We start from the raw sequence: 13,603 nt of genomic DNA, 5'->3' as shown, positions 1-13,603 counted from the left end.
TAAAAATGTCAGCACAACTTAATAGACATGCGCATACACAATCCAAACCATTCATATTTTTATACCCAGCGTTGAGGAACTCTAAATGAAGATGATTTACGTCTTCCTTGCATAAATGGTTAGAATTAATGGAGTGATTTCAACACGTTTAACAGTAGGTGGCGCCACTACACTGGTAATAACAAATTAGATCGGTGTGTAGTCACTAATTACTTTATTAACAAATGGACAAGTAAGTAAGTAAGTAAGTAAGTAAGTAAGTAAGTAAGTAAGTAAGTAAGTAAGTAAGTAAGTAAGTAAGTAAGTAAGTAAGTAAGTAAGTAAGTAAGTAAGTAAGTAAGTAAGTAAGTAAGTAAGTAAGTAAGTAAGTGAGTGAGCGAGCGAGCGAGCGAGCGAGCGAGCGAGTGAGCGAGCGAGTGAGTGAGTGAGTGGGCAAGCACGTAAGTATGTAAGTAAGTAGGTAAGTAAGTATAGCAATACATAAATATTTTAGAAACTATTTGATCCTGCCTGAAGTAAGTGGAAATTCAGGTTCATTTCAAACCATATCCAGGCCGGTCTTTATGTATGAAAGGTCTGGCAGACGTCATCACAGTGTGTTTTGCTGGGAGCAAGACAGAAGACAGAAAAACCATACAGAGAATTATCAACGCATCCCAGAAAATCATTGACTGCTTTCTGTGCAGGATGAAGGACATTGCCGGCTTGCAATACTGCAGCAAAGTGATCAACAAAGTGATCTCACCCTGGCCACCGCCTGCTGCCATCTGGCAGATGCCCTTAAAACAAGGACTAATAAGCTCAGGTACAGTTTCTTCCCCAGGCCACCAGCAGCCTAACCAAGCTCAACAGACTGTGAAAAATGTATATCTTGCCTAGGTATAGAAAAATGGGAATTATTATCTTATTTATTAACTTATTTTACAATTATGTTGCTGCTAAATGTCATTGCACTATTATTTTGGTGGACTTACTAATTAAGCCAGTCTCTAAGCACTTCTTTATGACTATTTTTTCCAACAGTATTCATCCTGACTTTCTTTTTATCTTATTTTTATCTTTATTTTGGGGTTATCCTGGAGTCCATGTCTCATAAAGATCTTCCTCTAATGTTTAAAATTACAATGAAGACAATGCGTAAAAGAAATGTATGAAATCTATGAGAGTGGCTGACACACTTGATGAAATACCACCCAGACACTAACCCTGATGACCCCGAGGCCAAAGAGAAGTTTGCCAAGCTGGCTGAAGCATATGAGGTAGTCAATAATGATCAGATTTTCTGTTACCACGGTGACTTTATTTTTATATTATCTGACAGAATTTGCCTTGGAAAAATACAATAATACAGGTGTAGGAATAGACAGCCAGGTTATATCACGCCATCAGCTCAACAGAATGTGATCAAAGGGCTGTCAGATATCTCGATGATCTTCTTTACACTCCGATTATTTTTCCTCATTCAGAAAAACAATGACACATTGTTCGAGCTAACATATTTTATGATCAGCTGTCTGACCAAGCAGAACAGGACAGAATGATAATGGGACCTTCTTCTTTGATTTAAAGCTAATTAAATGTCAACCATCTTAAGGCAAACAATACAGTCAGTCACGTTGCAGTTGAAAATATTCAGTGGTAGCAATAGGACCTTTAATGTAACTTTACTTGCGTGACTGAGGAGACTGGTAGATGTGCATTTTCTGGAATGAGATGAAGACTTGATTATTGCCTCAGAGTAGGGGTTGGGAACCTTAGACCCAAAGATCCATAAAAGCAAACATATTCGAAAACATTTTTGAAAGAGCCGCACCTAATATTTTAAAACAAAATTAAACAAAAATGCCAACTCCGCTCTCCAGACAAAAGCTAATTCTTCACCACATTGTATTTCACTGTATGTCATTTGATGATTCGACCAAATCTATGAAATAATGATGCCAAAGCCTGTGTCCCTTATCAAGATAATAATACCACTTAAAATTTGTCTCCCGCCCTAAGTTACTTAAAATGTTGAGGCTAATTTTGACCAGTTTTTTTGTCTCAATAATGGTTCCAAAACAGGGTGCATGTCTCAAAATGCTGCAAACAATAGGGATATCATTGTATTTACAGTACCTTTGGCGCTGACAGCACTGAGCGACAAAGAGAAAGGATTGCCTTGGGCTGTGTGCAGAGATCCGCCCACCGATTTAAATTGCTCTGAGTGGTTTGCTGGCGTTTTTATTTATGTATGTCAGAGACCAGAACAAGCACTCGGATCCAATCGCGTCAGTTTTATAATTTATTTGGACAAGGGTCGGTGGAGCAGGCTTGGGACGTCGTCTCTTGGTGGCAGAAAGTCTCTTTGGACGAAATGGCAGCTCCGTGGTGAAACGCGTGACGAGTAACGTAGCAGGTAAGTCGGTGGCCGGGGCGGGAGAGTAGGTCGTAAACTTTTAACAGAAAAGGGTCAGGCAACGAGAAGCAGGCTTGGAATACACAAAGGGAACGTGGGTACCTTGAATGTTGGAGGCTCACTCATGGAAACGAGGAGTACACTCGAACGTCCATCTCTGGACGCTGACAGCTTAAGTAGAAAGCTTCCACCAATCAGGAAAGCGCGTTCCAGCACGCCAGCTGATTACCTCAGGTGGCTCCAGTTAGGTAATCACGACAGAACCCCCCCCTCAAGGGACGGCTCCAGAAGTCCCCCAGGGAAAAAAAATAATCCAAAACACGTCACATGGAAACACCGGTAATCCGAGGGAACAAAAAGTCACAGGCCAGTTACGAATAATCCCCCCAAACCCAAAATACATCACCAATAATCCAAAAAAGAGGGTCCAGAGGTCGTCCGATGAACCCCAGAAGATCACCATCACACCAGCGATCCCTCAGAATTCTTCCGAATGGATAGACACCCCTTCGTCCGCATCTGAAGGGGCGGTAGCGGGTGGGTCCGCAGGTGGAAGAGTAGCAGCGCCGGACCCACGATGTCGACCATGGCGCGGCGCTGGTTGGTCTGGATGTAGTCGATGGAACTCTGCCACAAGAGATCGGTCCAGGATCTGCCTGCTGGGAACCCATGATCTCTCTTCCGGACCATATCCTTCCCAATCGACCAAGTACTGGAAGCCCCGACCCCTGCGTCGGGAGCGGAGCAGGCGGCGCACTGTATAGATGGGCTCCCCGTCCAAGGAGCGTGGAGCCGGGGGGGGAGGCGGAATGGGTGCCAACGGGCTCTGGCTGACGGGCTTGATCCGGGAGACATGAAACGTGGGGTGCACTCTCATAGATCTTGGTAGACGGAGACGGACTGCTGAGGGGTTGATAATTCTTACAATAGGAAACGGGCCAAGATACCGAGGAGCCAGTTTCCTCGACTCAACCTTCAGTGGTAGATCAGCGGATGCAAGCCACACCTTCTGGCCCACCTGGTAATTCGGAGTAGGGCTCCTCCGTCGATTTGAATGAGCCTTGCCTGCCCGAAGGAGTGTGGCCCGAGCACGAGCCCAGGTTCGCCGACAGCGGCGTGCGTTCGCCGTAGCTGACGGGCAGTTAACTTCCTCTTCTTGACTAGGGAACATAGGGGGTTGGTAGCCATATACGCACTGGAAGGGAGACATTCCCGTGGAGGAGCTAACCAAGGAGTTGTGAGCATACTCCACCCATGCCAATTGCCGAGCCCAAGACAACGGTTCACTAGAGACCATACAGCGAAGTGCCGTTTCCAGATCTTGGTTCACTCGCTCAGACTGACCGTTGGATTGAGGGTGGAACCCCGATGAGAGGCTGACTGAGGCACCCAACAGACGACAGAACTCCTTCCAAAACGCGGACGAGAATTGGGGGCCCCGGTCAGAAACAATGTCCAGAGGGATGCCATGGAGGCGGAACACGTGTTGCTGGACTATCAATGCAGTTTCCTTGGCGGAGGGGAGCTTCGGTAGTGCCACGAAATGGACCATCTTACTGAACCGGTCCACGATAGTGAGTACAGTCGTCATCCCCTCGGATACTGGCAACCCCGTCACAAAGTCCAAGGAGATGTGGGACCATGGCCGGCGGGGAACCGGGAGTGGATGTAACAGACCGGCCGGACGTTGGTGGGATGCTTTGTTCTGGGCGCACACTTGACAGGCGGAGACATATTCCCGAACGTCCTTGGCCATTGAAGGCCTCCAGAAGCGTCGGGACAAGAAACTGTGAGTCCGAGCCGACCCCGGATGGCAAGAAAAGTGAGAATTGTGCCCCCATTGGAGGACCTCAGACCGTAAGGGTTCGGAGACGAATAGTCGACCCTCGGGACAGGAGCTGGGACCCGCCTGATCGGGTAATGCCTCTCTGACTCGGGACTCAATATCCCAGGAAACTGCCGCCACCATACGGGAAGCCGGAAGGACCGTTGCGGGACCCTGAGGTATTTCATTGGAATTCTGGAATTGCCGGGAGAGCGCGTCGGGCTTCACATTACGAGATCCGGGTCTGTAGGACAGAGTAAAGTTAAAGCGGGTGAAAAACAGGGCCCAACGTGACTGGCGAGGGTTGAGCCGCTTGGCCGATCTAATATATTCTAAATTCTTGTGGTCAGTCCAAACTATGAACGGCACGGTTACCCCCTCCAACCAATGCCGCCATTCTTCCAGGGCTAGCTTGACGGCCAACAACTCACGATCCCCCACGTCGTAGTTGCGTTCGGCCGGGGACAACCGTCGGGAAAAGAAGGCGCACGGGTGCATCTTCTGGTCCTTGTCAGACCGCTGGGACAAGACGGCACCCACTCCCACATCTGAGGCGTCCACCTCCACTACCAGTTGGCGTGCGGGGTCAGGTACCTGGAGTATGGGGGCCGTAGAGAAATGATTCTTTAAACAGTTGAAAGCTGCATTAGCCTCGGAAGACCACCGGAATGGCTCTTTAGGACTGGTAAGAAACGTGAGGGGAGCTGCCACCGAACTGTAGTTCCTGATGAACCTCCGGTAGAAGTTGGCAAAACCAAGGAATTGTTGGAGTTTTTTGCGAGACTCAGGGACAGGCCAAGAGGTGACTGCTGATACCTTGGCAGGATCCATCTGAAGGGTCCCCTCCGCCACGATGTAGCCCAGGAACGAAACTGTCTTGGCATGAAACTCGCACTTCTCCGCTTTAACAAATAAAGAGTTCTCTAGGAGACGACGGAGAACCAGCTGGACATGTTTTCGGTGTTCCTCGAGGGACTTTGAGAAAATTAAAATATCGTCCAGATACACAAAAACAAAACGATTAAGCACATCTCGTAAAATGTCATTTATCAAAGATTGGAAAACGGCTGGAGCATTGGTTAATCCAAACGGCATTACCAGGTACTCGTAGTGACCGGTGGGTGTGTTGAATGCTGTCTTCCACTCATCCCCCTCCCGGATACGGACTAAGTGGTAGGCGTTGCGCAGATCAAGCTTAGTGAAGATCGTGGCCCCCTGTAGAAGTTCAAATGCAGAGGCAAGCAGAGGCAAGGGATAGCGATTTTTAACCGTGATTTCATTAAGACCCCGATAATCTATACAGGGCCGGAGTGTCTTTCCCACAAAGAAGAACCCCGCCCCCGCTGGAGAAGAGGAGGGTCGAATAATACCAGCCGCCAAGGCATCGGAAATGTACTCCTCCATGGCCTTCCTCTCGGGAATGGACAGGGAGTAGAGACGGCCCCGAGGAGGAACGGACCCTGGCAGAAGATCAATCGCGCAGTCGTAAGGTCTATGAGGGGGCAGGGAAGAGGCCTTAGCTTTACTGAAGACCTCCCGTAGGTGGTGGTAACAGGCTGGGACCTTGGACAGATTAGGTGGGGCCCTCGTGAAAGCAGTGTGATCCGGGTAAGGAGCGGCTCGCAGGCAGGTTTGGTGACAGTCCATGCCCCATTCTAGTATCGACCCAGTGCGCCAGTCGAAATGGGGGTTGTGTTGCACCAACCAAGGATGACCCAGAACAAGGGGTTGGCTAGGGGAGTGAAGTAAATGGAATCTGATCTTCTCTCTGTGATTTCCAGACAACTGTAGTTCTATGGGTTCAGTTATTTGGGATACGGTGCCTAACAGGTGACCATCCAAAGCCCGAGCTGATACCGGATTAGGAAGGGTTTTAACGGGTATCCCCATCTCGTGTGCGAGTGACAGATCCAGGATATTGGCTTCGGCGCCAGAATCGATCAGGGCATGTAAGGGCTGAGATGAACCGGAAAGAATGAGATTTGCTCGGAGAACAGGTCTATCAGTCTTGGGGAACGAAACTAAAGCCGAGCTCAATCGGACGTCCCCTATGTCCGACGAGCGTTGGCTTTTAACGGGCAATTGACCACCCTATGTCCCTGGCCGCCGCAGTAAAAACATAGCCGTTCGGAACGCCTTCGCTGGCGCTCTTTGATGGAGAGGGAGGTGCGGTCCACCTCCATCATCTCATGAGGTGTGGTAGAAGTGGTTGGGGGGTTCGGTACCTTACTCACGTCTTGACTTTGCCTGGTGATGAATTGGCTGGGATCTTCTCTCTCTCGGCGTCTTGCCTGGACCCTACGGTCGATCCGGGCGGTCAATTCGATAGCGTCGTCAAGTGTTACCGGAGGAGCGTGGGATACCAATTCATCCTTTAGATAACCGGACAAGCTATGGAGGTAGGCGTCGACCAGCGCCTCTTCGTTCCAGTGACTCTGGGCTGCTAGTGTGCGGAAGTCAATGGCATAGTCGGCAATGGAGCGTCTCCCCTGGCGGATGTTCAAGATTGAACGGGCAGCATCGACCGATGAGGAACCAGAATCAAATACTTTAATAATTTCCTGGCTTAGCAAACTAAAAGAGGTGCATGCTGTCGCCCCTCGTTCGTATTCTGCCGTTCCCCAAAGGCGGGCTCTTCCAGTCAAATGATTTATTACATAAGCCACCTTCGTCTTTTCGTTTACAAAGGTGCGCGGCTGTAGATCAAAAATTAGTCGGCAATTTATGAGGAAGGGGCGGATCTGGGCGGGCTCTCCACTGAATTTCTCTGGCGAGCCTACTCGTGGTTCAACACTGCCGGTGCCGGCCTGATCGAAAAGAGGCGGAGCCGGATCTTGTGGTCGGGCTGCTAGGGAAGTATCGCACTGTTGCTCGAACAATTGTTGGTGACGTTGTACTTGCCGGACCAGTGTGGACACGTCATGGGCCATCTGTTGTACCGCGCCTTCGGTGTGCAGTAAGCGCTGTAGCGCGCATTGCTGCTCGGCGTTTCCGCATTCCTCGGAGGTGGAAAAAACCGTCGCTGGATCCATTTTTTGGTTCGAGTGTTCTGTCAGAGACCAGAACAAGCACTCGGATCCAATCGCGTCAGTTTTATAATTTATTTGGACAAGGGTCGGTGGAGCAGGCTTGGGACGTCGTCTCTTGGTGGCAGAAAGTCTCTTTGGACGAAATGGCAGCTCCGTGGTGAAACGCGTGACGAGTAACGTAGCAGGTAAGTCGGTGGCCAGGGCGGGAGAGTAGGTCGTAAACTTTTAACAGAAAAGGGTCAGGCAACGAGAAGCAGGCTTGGAATACACAAAGGGAACGTGGGTACCTTGAATGTTGGAGGCTCACTCATGGAAACGAGGAGTACACTCGAACGTCCATCTCTGGACGCTGACAGCTTAAGTAGAAAGCTTCCACCAATCAGGAAAGCGCGTTCCAGCACGCCAGCTGATTACCTCAGGTGGCTCCAGTTAGGTAATCACGACAATGTACAGTTTGATCGGTGGGTTTTCATCATGATGTGTCTCAACAGTGAACATACATAGAATCGAATTTTCTTTTATTGTCATTCTTTGTAACCATGCACACAGAACGAAATGTCGATACACCTGACCCATACAGTTAAACTGTAACGAGCCGATGCAGTCGCAGCCAAACAGGGCGCAGCTATTTTAGTCATTAGGTGACCAAACCCCCCAATTCCAACCCTTAATGCCGAGCGCCAAGCAGGGAGGCAAAGAGTACCAATGGTGTTAGTCTTAGGTATGACTCGGCCGAGGCTTGAATCAGCGACCTCCCAGTCTTGGAGCGGGCGTCCTACCATCTAGGCTACCGAGCTGGTATAATAGTTTAATGAGCTTCCATGTAAAGCGTTTTTTAGTGAGCTACTGCCATAATGGGGTATGTTGGTGTGACACCCTAACTGTCGTTAAGAATTTATACTGGACAAAAACAAGAAATAGGTCTGTGTTACTTCGGCTTTGCACATATTAAAGTCTTGTCAAGTCCAATCAAGTCATGTTCATTTGTATAGCCCTTAATCACAAAACGCCTCAAAGGCCTACAGTGGTTACAATTTCACCCTTCCTTGGTCTTAAACCAACATGAGGGCAAGGAAAAACTCAAAATCTCACTATGAGGAAAATGAAGAAACCTTGAGAAGGAATAAAAGCTTTTGACTTTGGAACACTAAAGAGAAATGAAAAATAGTTACATTTTATATCCAAGCCATATGTACTCATGAAAATAACCATATGACTCGCGAGCCATAGGTTCCCGACCCCTGTTCTAGAGCAATGTGTCAAACTGAAAGCACAAGAGAAAATGAACTGCAATGCATCAAACAATGAGTTGCAGTATCAAATCCATTCCCATGAGTCAACCGGAAAACATTGAGGAAACCCATCCCAATGTTTTTTCACTTAAAATACAAGTCAGGTCCTGCAATAGTCTAGTCCCCCTGGCCATTAGACTGTTAAATGGTCAATCTAACATATAGTTAACTTAAATCTAAACGGCTGCTAATCTGACTTTTTGCACTACTGGCAGTTTTTTATAGCTTGCCACTCATTGCACATTGCTCTCTGCACTATTGTAATCACAGCGTTATTGTTACAGTGTTAATGTTACTGTGTACCTGACTTGTTAACCTGACTGCCCATTTTGCACATCTGGTTAGCTACTCTTCTTGCACTATCGGCACTATGGTAAAATGCTATACGTAGCCAAAATACAATACAACTTTATTTATATCTGTACATTCAAGGAAACTGTGGGGGTCAGATGCATCGACATTTCGTTCTGTATACACGTGTACTAGAATGACAATAAAGTAGATCTGAATCTGAATCTGAATCTATGAATAAAAAGTCACGGACATGTTAAGGGCAATACGTAAAAATAGTAAATCAACACACTTGCACACTTTATTCTAAATCTTAAATATTTTTACATTTTATATGCTTACTTTTTTAACCTAGTTGTTAATTGTATTTTATGTCTTATTTGTTGCATGTCCCAGTGTGAAAGGAAGTATTTTTAATCTGCCCTGTATGTAATATAGCACATTTGACAATAAAGTTGAAAAGGATGATGATTAAATCCAGGTGAAGGAAAAAATATTCATGAAGAAAAGATTTCAATAATAGTTTTATATTAAATTCTTACACCCCCCAATCATATTTAATGGTAAGCCTCCAAAAAAACCCTCAACCCACAACAACACCCTTTTTATGCCATACTTTTATTAGTCCAGTCCCATTGAGAAAGGGTTTCCTCTCCTGAGCTGTTCCTGAGCATTGTAAGCTTGTAAAATATTTTATCAGGTTCATTTGTCATGTGTGTTACATTGTGTATCGCTCCCAATCAAACATTTACCGTTCTCAAACCGGCTAGATAGTAATCTTCAAGACAGTACATTAGTAAGGTTTAAGCAGAGAATTGTTTTCGTCCCGGCCATGGAACCCTGGACCAGCTCTACACCCTCTGCAGGGTCATTGAGGGTGCATGGGAGTTTGCCGATCCGGTCTACAAGTGTTTTGTGGACTTGGAGGAGGGATTTTACCATGTTCCTCGGGAAGCTCTTTTGGGGGGTGCTTAGCAAGTATGGGGTACTGCACAGACTTATTCAGGCTGTGCGGTCCCTGTATGCCCCGTACCAGAGTCTGGTCCGCATTGCCGGCAGTAAGTCGGATTTGTTTCCCATGAGAGTTGGACTCGGCTGGAGCGGCCCTTTGTCACCGATTCTACTCCTAACTTTTATGGAAAGAATTTCTAGGTGCAGCCTTGGTGGGAAAGGAGTCCGGTTTGGGGGGCCTTAGCATTGCATCACTGCTTTTTGCAGATGAGGTGGTGCCGTTGGCTTCCTCAGGCCGTGATCTTCAGCTGTCGCTGGAGCGATCGGCAGCCGAGTGTAAAGCGGCCGGGATGAGGATCACCACCTCTAAGTCAGAGACCATGGTACTCAGCCGTAAAGGGGTGGCATGCTCCCTCCGGGTTGGGGATGAGATCTTGCCCCAAGTAGAGGAGTTCAAGTATCTTGGGGTCTTGTTCACAAGTGAGGGTAAGATGGTCAGCAGACGGGTCGGTGCAGCGTCTGCAGTCATTCGGACCCTGTACCTGTCCGTCTTGGTGAAGAGGGAGCGAAGCCTATAGGCAAGGCTCTCGATCTACCAGTTGATTTACGTTCCGACCCTCACCTATGGTCATGAAGGTGTGGGTTATGAACGAAAGAACACGATCCCGGATACAAGTGGCTGAAATGAGTCTTCTCAGCAGGGTGACTGGGCTCTCCCTTAGAGATAAGATGAAAAGCCCAGTCCTCCGGGGGGATCTTTGTAGAGCCACTGCTACTTCACATTGAGAGGAGCCAGTTGAGGTGGCTCGGGCATCTGACAAGGATGCCTCCTGGACGCCTCGGGAGGTGTTTCGGGAGGTGTTTGGGAACGCCTCTGGATCCCGTGGAATGAGCTGGAGGAAGTGGCTGGGGATAGGGACAGCTGGGTTTCCCAGTTAAGGCTGCTGCACCCGCGACCCGACCCCGGAAGACAATGGATGGATGAATAAGAAGAGAATCATGAAAAGGTAAAAGCAATGGTCTTAGAAATGAGCTTTGAGGGACTCTGACGGTAAAAGTTTGAACAAAAAACTAGAGAGGGGCAATTAAAATAAGCCAATTTTAGTTTACTCCTGAAAATAACTTCAAACAAACTCTTCAGATCTTTTAAAGTTCTCACGCCCTTTTGTCTCAAATCATATCACTAACAAATGTATTCTCAGTAAGCTATCATGAGTTTGCCCGTTGGTGATGCGACTGTGAAATTCTGATGTTCCCTCTAAACAGCAGAAAGATTCCACTGTTGTTGATGTCAGTAGCCAATCAAATCAAGGGTGAGCTGGCTTTTTCAAACACACTCTGTTGTTAACTTCGCCTGTAGGCAGACGATATGTAGCAGACAAATCACGCCATGTCCGATGCTTCTTCCCTGTTGTGGAGATGACACAGCTGTTATGGTGACTAGACGACAGTAAAATGCTCAATTGTTCAACAGGACGAGTGCTCGAGTCACTTGTGTATGTTTGGCACTGTAAAAAGAGATTCACATTAAAGGAGGGAAGAAAATTGGCATTCACATTGGTCAGGACATACCTAAACTTTGGATAAATTGTCATAGCACAGTGCATTTGTACAACCTTGCTCCACAAATAAACAGTTTATTTCTAAAGTCATAGTTATTGGGTTTGAATTCTCCCTAAAAGTCGGTTTTGTATGTTTTTCAAATCAAAGGCTGTGAAACGATTCATGAAGGACTCCATCCATCCATGGTCTGTGCCGCTTATCCTCACTAGGGTTGCGGGGTTGCTGGAGCCCATCCCAGCCATTTTCGGGTAGTGGGCAGGGGACCCCCTGAACTGTTTGCCAGCCAGTTGCTGTGCACACAGAGACATATCATTCACTTGCTCATTTACACCTACAATTTTGAAGGGCTATTTAACCTGACTTGCATGTTTTTAAAATGTGGGAGGAAACTGGAGTCCCCGGAGAAAACCCACGCAAGCAAGGGGAGAACATGCAAACTCCACACGGGGAGGCTACGGTAATTGAGCTTATTACTTTCTAGTCATAAAAGACAATTTCAGTTTTATTTGCGGTTTTTATATGCAGGTTTATTTCAAAGTAAAAAGGTTGACTGTCAGATTAAAAAGACCCGAATCTTATAAACTAAAAGGAATTTAAGTTTTTAAAATGTTTTTTGCCCCTTAAATAATGATAGTAAATATTTTATTTTTGCGAACAAATTCTCGAATGAAAAAGGCCAATACTTTGAAATTGGTATGGTAGAAACTGTGCCTCTTTTGCTGATGTGATAATTTGTAAGAATATTTCCCTGATGTATATGAAAGTCATAAATGTTGCAATGCGTATTGTGCGATGTGATACTCAAATATTTGGGAAAAAAAAAGATTTTTCACAGTCATTTAGAATATAGTATCAATATTGTCAAATACATGCCAATGCCAAGATCCGCCTCATCTCTGAAAAGCTGAATGTCGCTTTACACCGAAAAAAAAAACGGTGCACAGATGATGAAGGTGCTGTATCTTGTATCTCAGCCTGATTGAAGAGGCTTCTCCTGCTACTGGTAAGAATGGAAATCCGTACTACCTGTAACATGTGGAGGAGCAAACCCCTGCCCAAGGAAAACGTCTTGGAGAGGGATGGGTGCTGCCAGGCTGTACTTGCCCATGCACATCATAGGAAATGGTGACTCTTTGACCCTGATGGGTAAGGGATTCGTGATCTGTGAGCAGTGAACACTAATTACGTCGAATCAACTGTTTCTTAAAACATAATGGTGAGAAGTGTCACTTTCAAGGATGAAGGTTCTGGATTGGGTTTGTTGGGGACCAAATCATAACCAAACATAAGTCTTTTGTGAAATAGGGGTAAGGCACAGACACTCAAGTTGGTCCTATGCCAGTTCTATGCCTCGTTGCTTCAGCAGGGATCATGACTTAACCCTTTCTTTGGTGGTGCGTGTGAGACATTGATTGATCGATCCTTTTTAGAATGATAACATAATATTGATCGGGACAAATAATATTTGCTCGATATTGGTGGAACGTGTCACCTCCGTCCATGCCAAGTCTAAGCCCTTGGTCACAATCCCAGTCAGTCAATCTTGTGAAAACAGGCATTAAAAGAGAACTGAAGTTACATTTACTTCCTTAAAAAAATCCCAAGGCTGTTCACACCAACAGACAGTAAACGGTTTCAGCCCATCCAAAATCCTGACTTTCTTGCCCACCTGAGTGCATGATCCACTAATGACTAAAGGTTTGGGTCAATGACCAGACCCCTCGTTGATAGAAGACGACCTCTCTCAGGTTGGCTTCGTTTCCCAAGTGGACAAAAGACCAGGTGGACGTACAACGCATACTTCTGGCTTTCCTCACCTACTTCCCCATCAAACCACAGCTCTGTTTTCATCCATTGTGACAATGTCTTTGTGAAGGAACGTTGCCATGTGAGTGATGACCGAAAGACACGCACACCGCACAACTTGGCAGGATGTTACTTTCTTTTCCCGAGCTGTTTTGTCAACAACATGAGGTGCCGTCACGTACTTGACAAGTTTGATATGTCAACATATTCCTCCAACCTGATGTACATTCCTCTGGCTGTCAGGAAGAACCTTAAAAACGTAAGCACAGGCACGACTCATTTTTAAAATCTCTAAATTGGATTTCTGAAGTAAAGGATGAGGAACTGAAAGGATTTGCAATGAAGAAGACAATTAAATAAGGTCGTTTCTGCTTGATAGCTTGGAAGAGATGAAGGACAGAACAACATCTTTGATCACTTAAAATGTTTCAATGGAAAAAGGGGGTTC

The sequence above is a fragment of the Urocampus carinirostris genome, chromosome 8 (assembly GCF_059441175.1).
Source record: "Urocampus carinirostris isolate Australia breed hairy pipefish chromosome 8, RoL_Ucar_1.0, whole genome shotgun sequence".
Lineage (NCBI taxonomy): Eukaryota > Metazoa > Chordata > Actinopteri > Syngnathiformes > Syngnathidae > Urocampus > Urocampus carinirostris.
The sequence above is the reverse complement of the archived record's forward strand: the minus strand, read 5'-3'. Positions refer to the sequence as shown.